The sequence below is a fragment of the Typopeltis vanoorti genome, chromosome 18, assembly GCF_054136105.1.
Source record: "Typopeltis vanoorti isolate ZY-2024b chromosome 18, IOZ_Tvanoo_1.0, whole genome shotgun sequence".
NCBI classification, from domain to species: domain Eukaryota; kingdom Metazoa; phylum Arthropoda; class Arachnida; order Uropygi; family Thelyphonidae; genus Typopeltis; species Typopeltis vanoorti.
Window position 1 is genome coordinate 81,513,660 of NC_143566.1, and position 13,184 is coordinate 81,526,843.

Genomic DNA, 13,184 nt, shown 5'->3' on the forward strand with positions numbered 1-13,184 from the left:
CGAAACAACAGAGACACATATCGTATAACAGAACCCACAAAAACTCTGTACATCCCTACACCCTTCAACAACTCATACGGTTCTTTTGTGAGATCACATCAGATACCCACGCAGCTCAACAACCTACCAAGAAATTTAAAACACGTAGATAACTACAGAACATTAAAAAACGAACTCTGCAAAATATACCAACAAAGTTAATATACCATTAACACTAATATACACAACACAAATCACCAGCATTCAATGCCTACATCCCATACATAAACAGTAGCAACAACACAAATAGTGAAGGCTAATCCCACTCTCTTCATAAAAGCTAACCCAAGCTTCAAAGTAGGTGGGATTAATGCTCCTCATTCATCTACACGTTATCCTCATAATCAAAGAATGCAGATTAAGTAACAAAACAGTTAGTAAGGTGTATAACAATAATGAAGATACTGATATTAAAAAAAAAATTGTGTGTATGTAAATAGCTGTATGATAATAAGCTATGATATTGATATTGAAAAAATATACGTATATTAATATTTAAAAAAATCACTGTATTCTACATTTTGTACTGAACAGAAAATGTAACAGTATACTTTATTGTATATATGTAAATACTCTGTATGATGAAAAATAAAATGCTATTACAATTTAAAAAATTATTATTATTATTATTATTTTAACATTATATTATTATATAATGTTAAAATATTAATGTTATGTTATATAATATATAACATAACATTATATTATATTATTATAACAGATTACAATGGTTGCAAGATAAAATGATAAAACTGATATTCTGGGAACAACCCACTCTTATGCAGGAAGCATGGACAAAACACAAAATATTTAAGGTGAAACACTTATGCCACTACACAGTCATGTTAAAACATTACTACAGCCCAACATATAGAGTAACCAGAACAACATATCAAATAACAAGACCACAGTCAACAAACTACGTAACATATAAGTACAACAATCAGTACGACAAAGTCACCCGAAACTTCTACATACCTGACGTGATAAACAAACTGCCGTTCGACAACAGAAACCTAGGAACATACAGAGAGCTGAAACAGGCACTGTATAAATATTATTGCGAGAATGAAAATTAGAGCAATTCCTGTTATTCACTCTCTCTCTCTCTCTCTCTCTCTCTCTCTCTCTCTCTCTCTCTCTCTCTCTCTCTCTCTCTCTCTCTCTCTCTCCCACACACACACAAACCTATGACAAACCCCCCTCTCAAAAACCATCACTACAAGAACACAAAGAAACAAACGCACCATGTCTAAATCCAACCCTATTTGCAAAAAAAAAAAAAAAGTTAAACTGTAATAGCAGTTGAAGTCTTCCAAGCACGTACCAACAAACAGTAAAATCAACACCTGGCTTGCCACCAGTATAGAAACATAACCATGAAACCAGCGCCTCCGTAGCGCAATTGGAAGAACTACAGTACATTGCGCCCTTCGATTGGAATAGGCCTACGTTCGATTCTCGTCGCGACGGGAGGAATCTTTATCTGGACGATTTCAATCGAAGGTGAGTTAGCCGAACTCATACAGAGGTATCGGGGTTTTTTCTCCCTGAAACTCGGGTTTTTCATCCCGCATACAGACAAATCGGCCCTTCAGAACACACGCAATTTACAGACAAAAAATATTAATTGTAGTGGTGGCGGAGGTGGGCGGTAGATGGCGTTGATGGAGATGATTCGTAGTAGAGGCTCGGTGTAGTGGTTGAGACAGTTGTAGGTGTCCTCCCGTGATGAGTCTTCGGACTCCTTGGAGGTATCAGGAATAATAATAGTAATAATCTATCATCTAGTATTCCTCAGATAAGCCCTGCTAAGCTTCGAGGAAGGAATCAGAAATGCCTCCCAAAGAAAGAATATAATACATTATACAGAAAAAAAAAAAAAAATATTTAAATATATTATCAACTTGCAAGTATCTGTTATTCACAATTGTGCCTTATTATAAATATTATATATACATATATATATATAATTATTACTGTATCTAAAATACAATAGTAAATTATTATTACAAATAATAAATCAATTATGCTGTTACATCAACTGCAAACTATACATATTATAATGATATTAATTAGAATCTGTTGAACATTTTCTTTCATGTGACTTAAGAACAGATTCTGTTCTTTAGTCACATGAAAGAAAATGTCGTATTATTGCTTAAATTTGCATTATATGTATGTAATTTATCTGAGACATAATAAAGTCTTTAAAAATATATAAAAAATTATTATTAAAAATGCTTTCAGTTATACGATGTATGAATCCAATAGAAACAAAAATTATGAAATTTAAATTTTCAATAATAATAATAATAATAATAATAATAATAATAATAATAATAATAATAATAATAATAATAATAATAATAATAATAATAATAATAATCATCATCATCATCGCGGTTAGCCCAGTGGCTATGCGCTTCACAACCGTATGCCTGGGGAAAGAGCGTCCTAGGTTCGATTCCCGTTGGTGATGTGAGGAGCTGAAGGATCTTCCTCAGCTATAGCTAAGTTAGCCCGTCTTGGGCTTGGACAGCAGGGTTTTTCCACCAGTTTATCCTGGGTTTTTCATCCCGCAAAGCAGGCAAACCGGCCTTGAGAACTCAACACTGACCACCTTATCCTGTGAAAGCTTGAGGTCCGATGACTAATGAACCGTCGACACCTCAAGGTAAATGAGGGAAAGGAAGACGAGATAATAATAAGTTTATAATAAGACCATTGCAATTACCCTTGTTGGGAAGAAGCTATATTTCTTATTTCAAGAAGACAAATCGGGATATATACACGATTAACAATCGCGAGGAACCGTTACAATTTAAATGTAAAAGATTCCAAAATTTAGTGGATTGTTCATACTGCCTGATTTCAATTGTTTTTAGTTTACTTTTAATGCAAACAGTTTGAACCACTCGAGTGGAACTCGATCGTGTCGCCAACTATACGCGTCCTAACGAATACTTAAATTATTGAATACTTAATTACAGAATACACCTGCACTTATCTGTGACAATATGGTAACAAAAATATAAAAGTAAAAAAAAAAAAAAAAAAAGTGTCTCGTACCCCTAATAACCTTATTCGTAATAAACACGCACCCAAAATACCATACAAACTCAATGAAACACAATATATTCGTTCAGGCTTCCAGTTCAGCGACGCATCAAGACATTCTAAGTTTGTGTGTGTGTGTGTGTGTGTGTGTGTGTGTGTGTGTGTGTGTGTGTGTGTGTGTGTGTGTGTGTGTGTGTGTGTGTGTGTGTGTGTGTGTGTGTGTGCGTGCGTGCGTGCGTGCGTGCGTGCGTGCGTGCGTGCGTGCGTGCGTGCGTGCGTGCGTGCGTGGTTGTGTGTGTGCGCGTGCGTGGTTGTGTGCGTGCGAATTTCTCAATCAACGGCTGCAGTGGAAATCAAGCCACTTAAACATAGATTTGATTTCATAGCTTCCCAACACAGCAAATAAACCAATTAATAATAACTGGTGTCATCCTCAGAATAGCTCACAAATAAGCTTCGAGGATGAAAGCTGAGAAGTAACATCTCATCCAAGATAAAAAAAAATATAAAAATAAATAAATAAATAATATTTATTACATGTAATCAAATGTATGTGATGTTATATCATATGTAATCAAAAGTATGTAATGTATGTATCATATGTTACAAATTATCATAATTATTATTGCGAAAAAAATTATTATTATTATTATTAATTATCAGAATACTTGTATATGTCATATGTAAACAAATGTATGTAATGTTGTATCATATGTAACCAAAACTATGTAATGTATGTATCATATGTAATCATTTATTATTATTAATTTAAAAAAAAATATATCCACTCTCTTCATAAAAGCTAACCCTAGCTTCGAAGTAGATGAGATTACCACGGATTGATCAAATAATCCTCATTAATCAACAATTAACTTGAAAGTCACAATACCTTAACTGATAATAATAATGATGATGATAATAATAATAATTTTATTGTTATTGTTGTTATTATTATATAACATCCGTATAATAAAGATAACACTTTGTCAAATAAAAAAAAAGGAAATATATATATATATATAATAAAATGTAAAATGCAGCATGTAATCATATCAACTACCTTGTGTAACTGTGAACTATATTTGCAAACGATTACTGTGATCGTTATTATTCTGTATCATGAATTCCACATTATGCAATTATAAAGATATTAAGAGTGAAAAGTGCAACGTAAGAAATTATAGCCCTGTTGCCTAAATATTATAAAATAAATGTCATCCTCTGAGAGGTAATGATAACTGAAAGTAAAGTGATGTACCAAATTGTAAAATTGTCAAGTTGTAAAATTGTAAATTATCATTGTTCATTGTTGCTGTCGATTTTTTTTATTTTAATTATTATTGTGAAAAGGGAAATGAATACATATAATTTTTATGATTTAAAAAATTATAAAAAAATAATTTTTAGTGTGAATTGTGAAGAAAAATGAATTGTAAAATTAAAATGTAAATGAAAAAATGCAAAAATAGCTGTTTAATCGTTTTAATGTAAAACTGGAAGTGTAAAATGTTTTTGTTAGGATTACTATTCATTTTAACATTAGTTATAGTATTATTTTCTCCTAATCATAATAATTTTAATAACATGTAGCCAAATGTACCTTACACTCATGAAATTTCTTTGAAAGATAATAATAAACTGTGTCTATCATTATTGAAAAAAAAAAAGTATTATTATTAATAATATTATTTTACTTTTAACTTTCATTTATTTTTAATACAATTGAAATGAACGTCGTCTGCATTGAGGATTCCCCTGGTGGTGAAAACTGTAAGTGAAAGAGTACTGTTATGTGAAAGCGTGCTTACTTGTTAGAATTTTAAATTACACTACACTGAACGCATGAACTACGTGACATAGGTGTTTACCTCAAAGTTTCTCCTTAGTTTTCTTTTTAATTTTATTTTATTGTTACGCATTTGAATGGAAGTCACAGGTCGGTTAACTTCACGGTCAAAGATATTAAATAAAACATTAGTTAGTAACCTCACTTTCACCTACATTTTCACAATGCAAAGGTATGTCACTTAAAAAAAAAACGGATAATAAATAAAAATAAAAGCAGACAAGCTGTCAGGTATTTAAATATATGTCTATTAAGGGAGCAAGCCTTGACATGCGATTGGTACACATAAGACTATGAGTAATAACAAAATAAATTATGTAGTATTAGCAGAATTAGTTGATTTCATTTATATAGAATTAGTTGATTTCAGTTTCATAAACAGGCGACACAGTTTTTCCTGATCCCTTAAACATATAAGTAAGCTAGCAAACACACGTAGCGAACAGACATTTTATGTTCAAATCCTGGCTCGCTTGTTTGTGGAATTTTCTTTTGCGTTCGTGTCTCCTATAAGGTCCGGTTGGAGCAACTTGTAAATGCCAACGAGTATATTCCCGTAATCTTGTCATACGAAACTTTTATAGTTTCTGTATTGAGCTTTGAAATAATGCTAGATTTAATATTCACTTGATTTTTATAATTTTTGCATCGTTGAAGAGAAGCCTTTTGGCTCTTTATTTCATATACCATCTTGTTGAAAAAAACACTAATGTATCTCTAAACATATTTCTGGTATTCTACCAGAATCTCTCAATATTTCGTGATAATGTTTACCATTAATAGCACCATTGAATCGATAAGGTCCAATTATTCTACGAGAAGAGATTCCCATCAACACAGTGATCCCAAGTAGATTGACAAAATACTTTATTGTGAAAAATGTCTATTTCTTGGCTTTCAAATATGATAAAGAAAATTAAAACAGTGCATGTTATTCATGATATATAAATTTCTAAAGGTGTATACAGAAATTTGAAACACCTAAACAATGCCTAAACCAGCATAATTTGATATTCGAAGATAAATCAATTATTGCATATTATTTTAGATATGTCCTCACCCAAACGCCATATTATTCCTAATCAACCCTCCTTTAAATGAACAATATGAATTCATTTTAAGGAGAAGCTCGTGGTCTTGGCTGTTCAAATTAATCTTTCTCTCACTCCTTCTCTGGGAGGTGATTTTTTTTATTCTTTTATTTCTTTTTCTTTTCTTTTATTTCTTTTATTTTATTTTTCTTTTTTTTTTCTTGCAATAAAAAAGCTTAAGTATAATAGAATAAATAGATGCAAATAGACGCGGCCTTGCGAATTCTTTTCCGGTATTTATCTCATCTCATTTCATCTCATCTAATTTTCCTTCTTGTGTTTGGCTCAATAGCCCGTCACGGCTAGGTAACTTCGCTTTACAGAAACCCGATACGGTTTATGATGGAACTGTTCATTCTATCTGCAATATGTTATGGCTGAAAATTGAGTGTGTCCTTTTCACTGAAAAATCCTGCCGCCTATTTATGAAAACCGGCTAACTCACTTCAGTCTGAGTCCTGTTCAAAGTTCTTTGCGTTTTAGACGATATCCTAATTCGGGTCTTTCCAACCAAAGATATTAAAAAAGCGGTCCTTTTTCTCAGCATACCTGTATGAGAAAAATTTTCATCCTAATAATGTGCACCTAAAAAAACACATAGGTTATACATTCTTTCCTGTTTGTTTGCATTTAACCATATTTCAATAAACAAGGGCAACTTCTAAATATGAGACATTTTCTTTGGATTTTATTGGACCTGATTCTTTATAAATATATGTATATAAATCGTCTACCAGTTTCGCCAGCTTGAGTCTGTCTGGCTTCTTCTTCAGGACGAGAATGGTTACACTAACATTAAATGCTACAACAGACGAATGTAGTAACGACCTTAAAATCAGTTTAAAAAATTGAAAAGGACGCGTGACGTTAAGAGCATAAAGCGTGGAGACTTAATCATTGTTGGTAGATTGCATTTTATAGTTTTTCACATGATTCAGTTCTGCTAAACATTTATTTATTTATTTATTTATTTATTTATTTATTATTTTAGATATGTCCTCACCCAATTATCCCTAATCAACCCTCCTTTAAATGGCTTAATATACGTGAATTTATTAAGCTTTTCCAAATGTCTTTTAATATCACGCCTATTGAGATTGTCTCCTGTCCAGAGTACCACTGCAGCCTCTTTAAAGTTTCTACATTTGAAATCTTCTTCAATATACGGTGGAGCTGTTGTCCCAATCAATGGAATGGTTCGAAATTGAGAAACGATGGGCTAATCCTGAGTGTCTGTTCTGTTATTGTTGGCATCTCCGATATGTTCTTTTTTTCGGATTTCTAGGCTTCGTGATGTTTGGCCTATGTAAGTCAGTCCACACGAACATGGGATGTTGTATACTCCTGCGTATTTGTAGCAAGCGATACTGTCCTTAGATCTTAACATGTGCCGTGTAGTTAAAATAGGTTTGAAGGCAACCCTGATGTTGAAAGACTTCATGATTTTTGCTATTTTGGTGGAGACTGAGCCGGCATAAGGTATGACGATGGACGATGTGTACTGTGTCACTTGGGGTTGTCGCTGTGGGCAGTTTTATAGAGAATCGTTTGAAGTTGGCAAGTGATATTCCTGGTTGATAACGTCTTTGACAGGAAGTGGATGACTTTGGAACTTCGTATTTCCTTCCGCTGTAAACATGACCTCTACATTGTCAAGTACTAGTCATGTTATTCTTACGTTTATTTAAATACAAAATAATATTTTTAGGAATTTCTAACTTTTGCTATCTTGCAGAATTTTTCTTGGCAGTATGCGTAGTCTTTCGTTTTAATCGTATTCTTTTGAGAAATATATAACGCGGTTTTGACTTTCTTTAAGTCGAATTTTCCTCATGTAAGAGCATCAGAAGTGGTTGCTCAGCTGTGTTAAAGCAAACAGATACAAAACAAGGGCAACTTCTACTGTGCCTGGTACTGACTGGTAGCCATCGATGTTTGAATTGGAAAAGTCGTATATGGAGGCAGCAAAGGATTTTACTTTTAATTGTACTTTTATTTTTGTTACTGGAGATTCATATTTTTACTCTCACAAAACTATCAGGTACCTGAAAACACATTCAGTTATGAGGCAAAAATGTATTTCATGGGGGAGGCATAAATGATCTGTAATATATCAATGTGGAGTCCTAGAGGTGTAGAATAATAATAATAATAATAATAATAATAATAATAATAATAATAATAATAATAATAATAATAATAATAATAATAATAATAATAATAATAATAATAATAATAATAATAAAGAATCAATATTGTATTATCTTATGACGCAAACGAATATCAAATTACATTAGCGGAAATGGACACTTTAAAAAAAAAATTTTAAAAAGATAACGTTTGATTATATGCACTTTTAACATTCGCAATTTCAAATCCTAAAAATATATCATACTGCGTGAGTACATAAGTAAAATATACATAAGATAAAATATGCCCCAGGAAGGTATGAGATTTCAAAGTTTGGTGATATAAGTAAAATATAGTCAGAGGGCGCTCTTTACTAGTCAGCAGAAGTATAATAGAAACATTTATTCATGTAAACGAAATAGACAATGAATTTGTGTGTCTGCCCTTGCAAAGGAAAAACAAAAATTAGAACTATTCCTTTTACTTTCTTTTTTTTTTTTAATTTTTTAGATTGATAATATTTAGTCATCTAATCTGCTATTTTATACTCTCTCCAGAGGCTAGAGAAACTGTCTTATAAAATAGGCCACAATTTGAAATGAGCTATTTTCAAAACTAGTCCTTTCTATATTTTTAATCATTATTATTATCTTATAGGGTTATTTATTTATTTATACTCTCAGGCTTCCGGAGGTAGCAAGTCTCAAATGTACGTTAAAATATGGAAGTGATTAAAGAGAAAACCTGTTCCGGTGATGCTTCTGGGAATTCCAATATTTTTTTGCGCATTATTTTTCTGTATTTATCCGCTAGCAGAATTTCATTGTACCATTGGTACCCGTGTGTGTGTGTGTGTGTGTGTGTGTGTGTGTGTGTGTGTGTGTGTGTGTGTGTGTGTGTGTGTGTGTGTGTGTGTGTGTGTGTGTGTGTGTGTGTGTGTGTGTTTCTTCAACTTAAGAAAATCAGATATAAATTCATTATAGACGTAATATGATCCTTAGGACAGTCGTTTAGCCTCTGTAACTCAGTCAGTATAGACGAAGCCCTTTGGTCGGAAAGACCTGGGTTCGATTCCCGTTCATGATGTGAGGAACCTTTATCTGGTCTCTTTCGACTAAAGGTGAGTTAGCCAGTCTCATGCGATGGTAGGGGGTTTTTTCACCCAGAAACTCGGGTTTTTCGTCCCTCAGAACAGGCAAACCGGCCCCGTAAACACACGCCTCTACAGACATAGGACACCTCCAGGAATGAGGAGTAACCAACCTATTCCGTGAGTTCTAAATTTCGGTTCCGAACGCCTACACGGTAAAAAGTGTAGGTCTACGCGTGAGCATAAATTAGGACAGGACAATCAGTACAGTAACGAGTGTATGAAGCGCCTGTGGGAAGTTTCTAACTTGAGCTCCAAACCCAAAAATGACAAACATTTTGAAAAATTTAAATGTAACAAGTTAAATTTTACTCCGTGCAATATGTTAAATACTTACTATTAATCCCATCAAAACGAGTTGCAACGTGTTGCAGAATTTGTGTCTAAAGGGACGTATTGTTGAAATTTAAAAACACAATATAAAATAACGAAATTTTACATCTATTTATTTATTTTTATTTTTTACGTTTTGGTCCCCAAACTTACTTCCCCCCGTGGCGGGCGCCTCTTTCGCCACGCCTCGTTACGGCACTGAGGACAATCGTGCATTTCAGTAGAAAAATGAGTTCGAATCCTGTCTAGGAATGCGAAGAAATAAGGGATTTTCATCCATAGATAAATTAGCGGGTTTTATTTAACTGTCATTATTGTTTTGTTAGTAAGAGACTGTGAAAGCAAATGTATTATATTTGTAAATGGATTGTTTTCGGGCAATTTGCCTGTTTATCTGAAGGAAAAATCCCAGTTTCCAGGAACACTGTCGCTTCGATTTCAGAAGACTGACTAATTAACCTTCTAATTTAATAAACTGAAAGGCTATTTTACCGGCGAATATGTTAATAGAAAGGGAAATGGTAAATCCCTTTGTTTTAATAGCCGGGTACGAAACTCGGATCGAAATCCATCGAGTTTTATGCATAAAAAATTATCGGCAGGCCCAAGTGTAAAAGCCGATAGTTTTTTCGGTATGAAACTCGATGGATTTCGACGGATTTCGATCCGAGTTTCGTACCCGGTCTGGGTGTCTACGTGCGCAAAGGCATCTAAAGCCGTAGCTCAGATCTATCCGCTAATTAATAAAAATAGCAAGCTCAGCAACAGAATCAAATTGCAACTATACCAGATGACAATTCGTCCTATAATCACCTATGCCTCTCCGGCCTGGAGCCACACCTCTAATGCTAACATTATCAAAATACAGCGAATGCAGAACAAGTGCTTGAGAATGATTCTGAACGCCCCGTGGTATGTTAGAAACAATCAACTCCACAGAGACTCAAATATTCCCTATATTTTCTCTTTTCTACAATCCTTAGCAACCAAGTTTTTCCTAAAGACGTCCACACATCCCAACGATTTGGTTCAGCAAGCTGCAGCATACGATCCAACGGACATATTCAAATATAGAAGACCAAAAGCTATATTAGCCTCCTTTAGTGATGCATAATCTCCATGCCCTTCCAGGGTGAGCAAACTGCTCATAAATTTTACCTTCACTGTAACCACAACAGATAGCGGGGAATATGAAAAGCATCTTGCTTCACCCCTAAAGACATAAATGTCAATTGTCAGCCTTGATATTCCAGGTCTACCTACTCACTGATGAGACCTCAAAAAAGGTTGAAACCGGTCTGGGTAGTCACCTCTTCTCTTCTCATAATGTAAAACAATATATATACATCTCTTAGGAGCTGGCTTTTACATTATGAGAGAATATTAAAGTTAGTGAGGGAGCCTGCTCCACCTTTGCATGGAGTTGCCCTGGTATTGTACTACCCAAGTGATCATTTACACTTGGGCCTGCCGATAGTTTTTTCTGCAGGAAACTATGGATTTCGATCCGAGTTTCGTACCCGGCTATTAAAACATAAAGGGATTTACCATCCCCCTTTCTATTAATTAACCTTCAGTTGAGAAATCCTTAATAGAAGTCCTAGATTCAGAACCTGTTTTTTTGGGGGGGAGGGGGGTAGTATTTCTCTATTTCCAAAGTACTCTAGTTGTTTCACTAATATCATTTAACTTTGAATCGGTGTGCTGTGTCCTGTTGAATACGTCCGTCCATTAAAAGAGTAGACGGATAAAATTCGACTTAAAACTATGGTTATAGCACCGCAAATTTGGTGCTAATGTTCCTTGCAATAAAAGGAAATCAGTAACTTAAGTCAAGTACGTTACTCGACTTAAGAGTTAGTGCTATTACGCTTATCTAGTTACTTCTGTCTTCACTCAACTGATGCTGAAGTGTCTGCTGGTTGTCTTTTTTTTTTTTTTTCTGGTGACATTCAGTCAATGCAGAGACTTCTTCAACAATGAAAAAAAAAAGGAAAAGAAGATTTCAATATCACATCCTAGTAGACGTCAGTGCGAGTTCTGTTCAACATTATCCATATTAGGAAATGGATCTTCTGTTACAAAATGGAATTGAGGTTGGCTTGGAGAAATATTGAGCTAGTTTTAGTAGTAGCTTCCTTGTTGTTTTGGACATTGCATTTTTCATCTCGGGTCTCCTATTCTCCAACAACCTTCATGCATCTAATGTAGTTGGGAAATCATGTTGGAGGTTTAATAAAATGTTATCAGCACTGAGAAAGGATTAAAAATAATTTTAATACTTCCAATATTTCGACTCCGTCACAGAGACATCATCAGGGGTTACAACAAAAACTTTTGTGACAACACACACACACACACACACACACACACACACACACACACACACACACACACACACACACACACACAGAGATATAATACAATAGTGAGTGAAACTAAAGTCCTATCTAGGTGGTGCGCCCTCTATGGACATTTGCAGGTGGCCTAGGATGTAAAGAGGGATCTCTGATAATTAATGTTTACCAAATTTTGGGAAGTTTAATGCAGTGTATTTGTTTAAATTCGGTTGATTCCTGAGTGCAGATGCAGATTCAAAGAATAGTCTTTCTTTTTTGAATTTACTATGGTGGAGCATGGTGGTTTTTTCCCAGGAGATCCTGTGGGTGGTATCCAAAACAAGGTCTGCCAGATTGACCATAACCGTGATTGCAGATGTATGACTTCTGTTCTTCTAACCGGGTTGTTGCTGATCTACCTGTCTGTCTGAAGTAAGCCAGTTTACAGGCAAAAGGTACTCTATACACTCCAGGCACTGAGAGAGGAGGGAGCTACTGTTTGGTGGAACGGATAAGAGTGGCAAGTTTACAGTGGGGCTTAAAAGCTGTATGGCGGTTGTACTTTTTTAATGATCTGGCTATTTTTTCTGATGTATCACGGATGTAAGGTATGGTGATGACATTTCTGAAGTCCTACTGAAAAGATGGTCGGGGAAGGGGGAAGGATTTGATTAATTTTTTAATTCAGTAATCATTGTAGCCATTGGAAAGGAAGTGTTGTGTATGTGTTTGAGTTCAGTTGAACGGGTAGTTTCACTGAAACAGAGATTGTGGGCACTATTGGTTAGAGTTTTAATAATGCCATATTGCTGAGAGGGGTGGTGGTGGGAGAGTTTGTGAATGTATCTGCCTGTATAAGAAGGTTTTCTATATACAGAGCAAGAAAGGTTACCATTAGGAAGGCGTGTTACTAAGGTGTCTAAGAAGGATAAACAATTGTTATTTTCCTTTTCCATCATAAACCGGATTCTTGGATGTAGACTATTGAGGTCACTGAGGAAAGAATCTAATGTGTCTGGGCCATGAGGCCAAATAGAGTACACATCATCTACATATCTTAGCCAGATGGAAGGTTTTAGAGGGAAAGAGAGTCTACGGCTTGTTTTTCAAAATTTTCCATGTAAAAATTGGCAAGGGAGGGGGGGACCCATGGCAGTTCTCTCTATCTGTTTGTAGATTTCGTTCTTCCAAGAAAA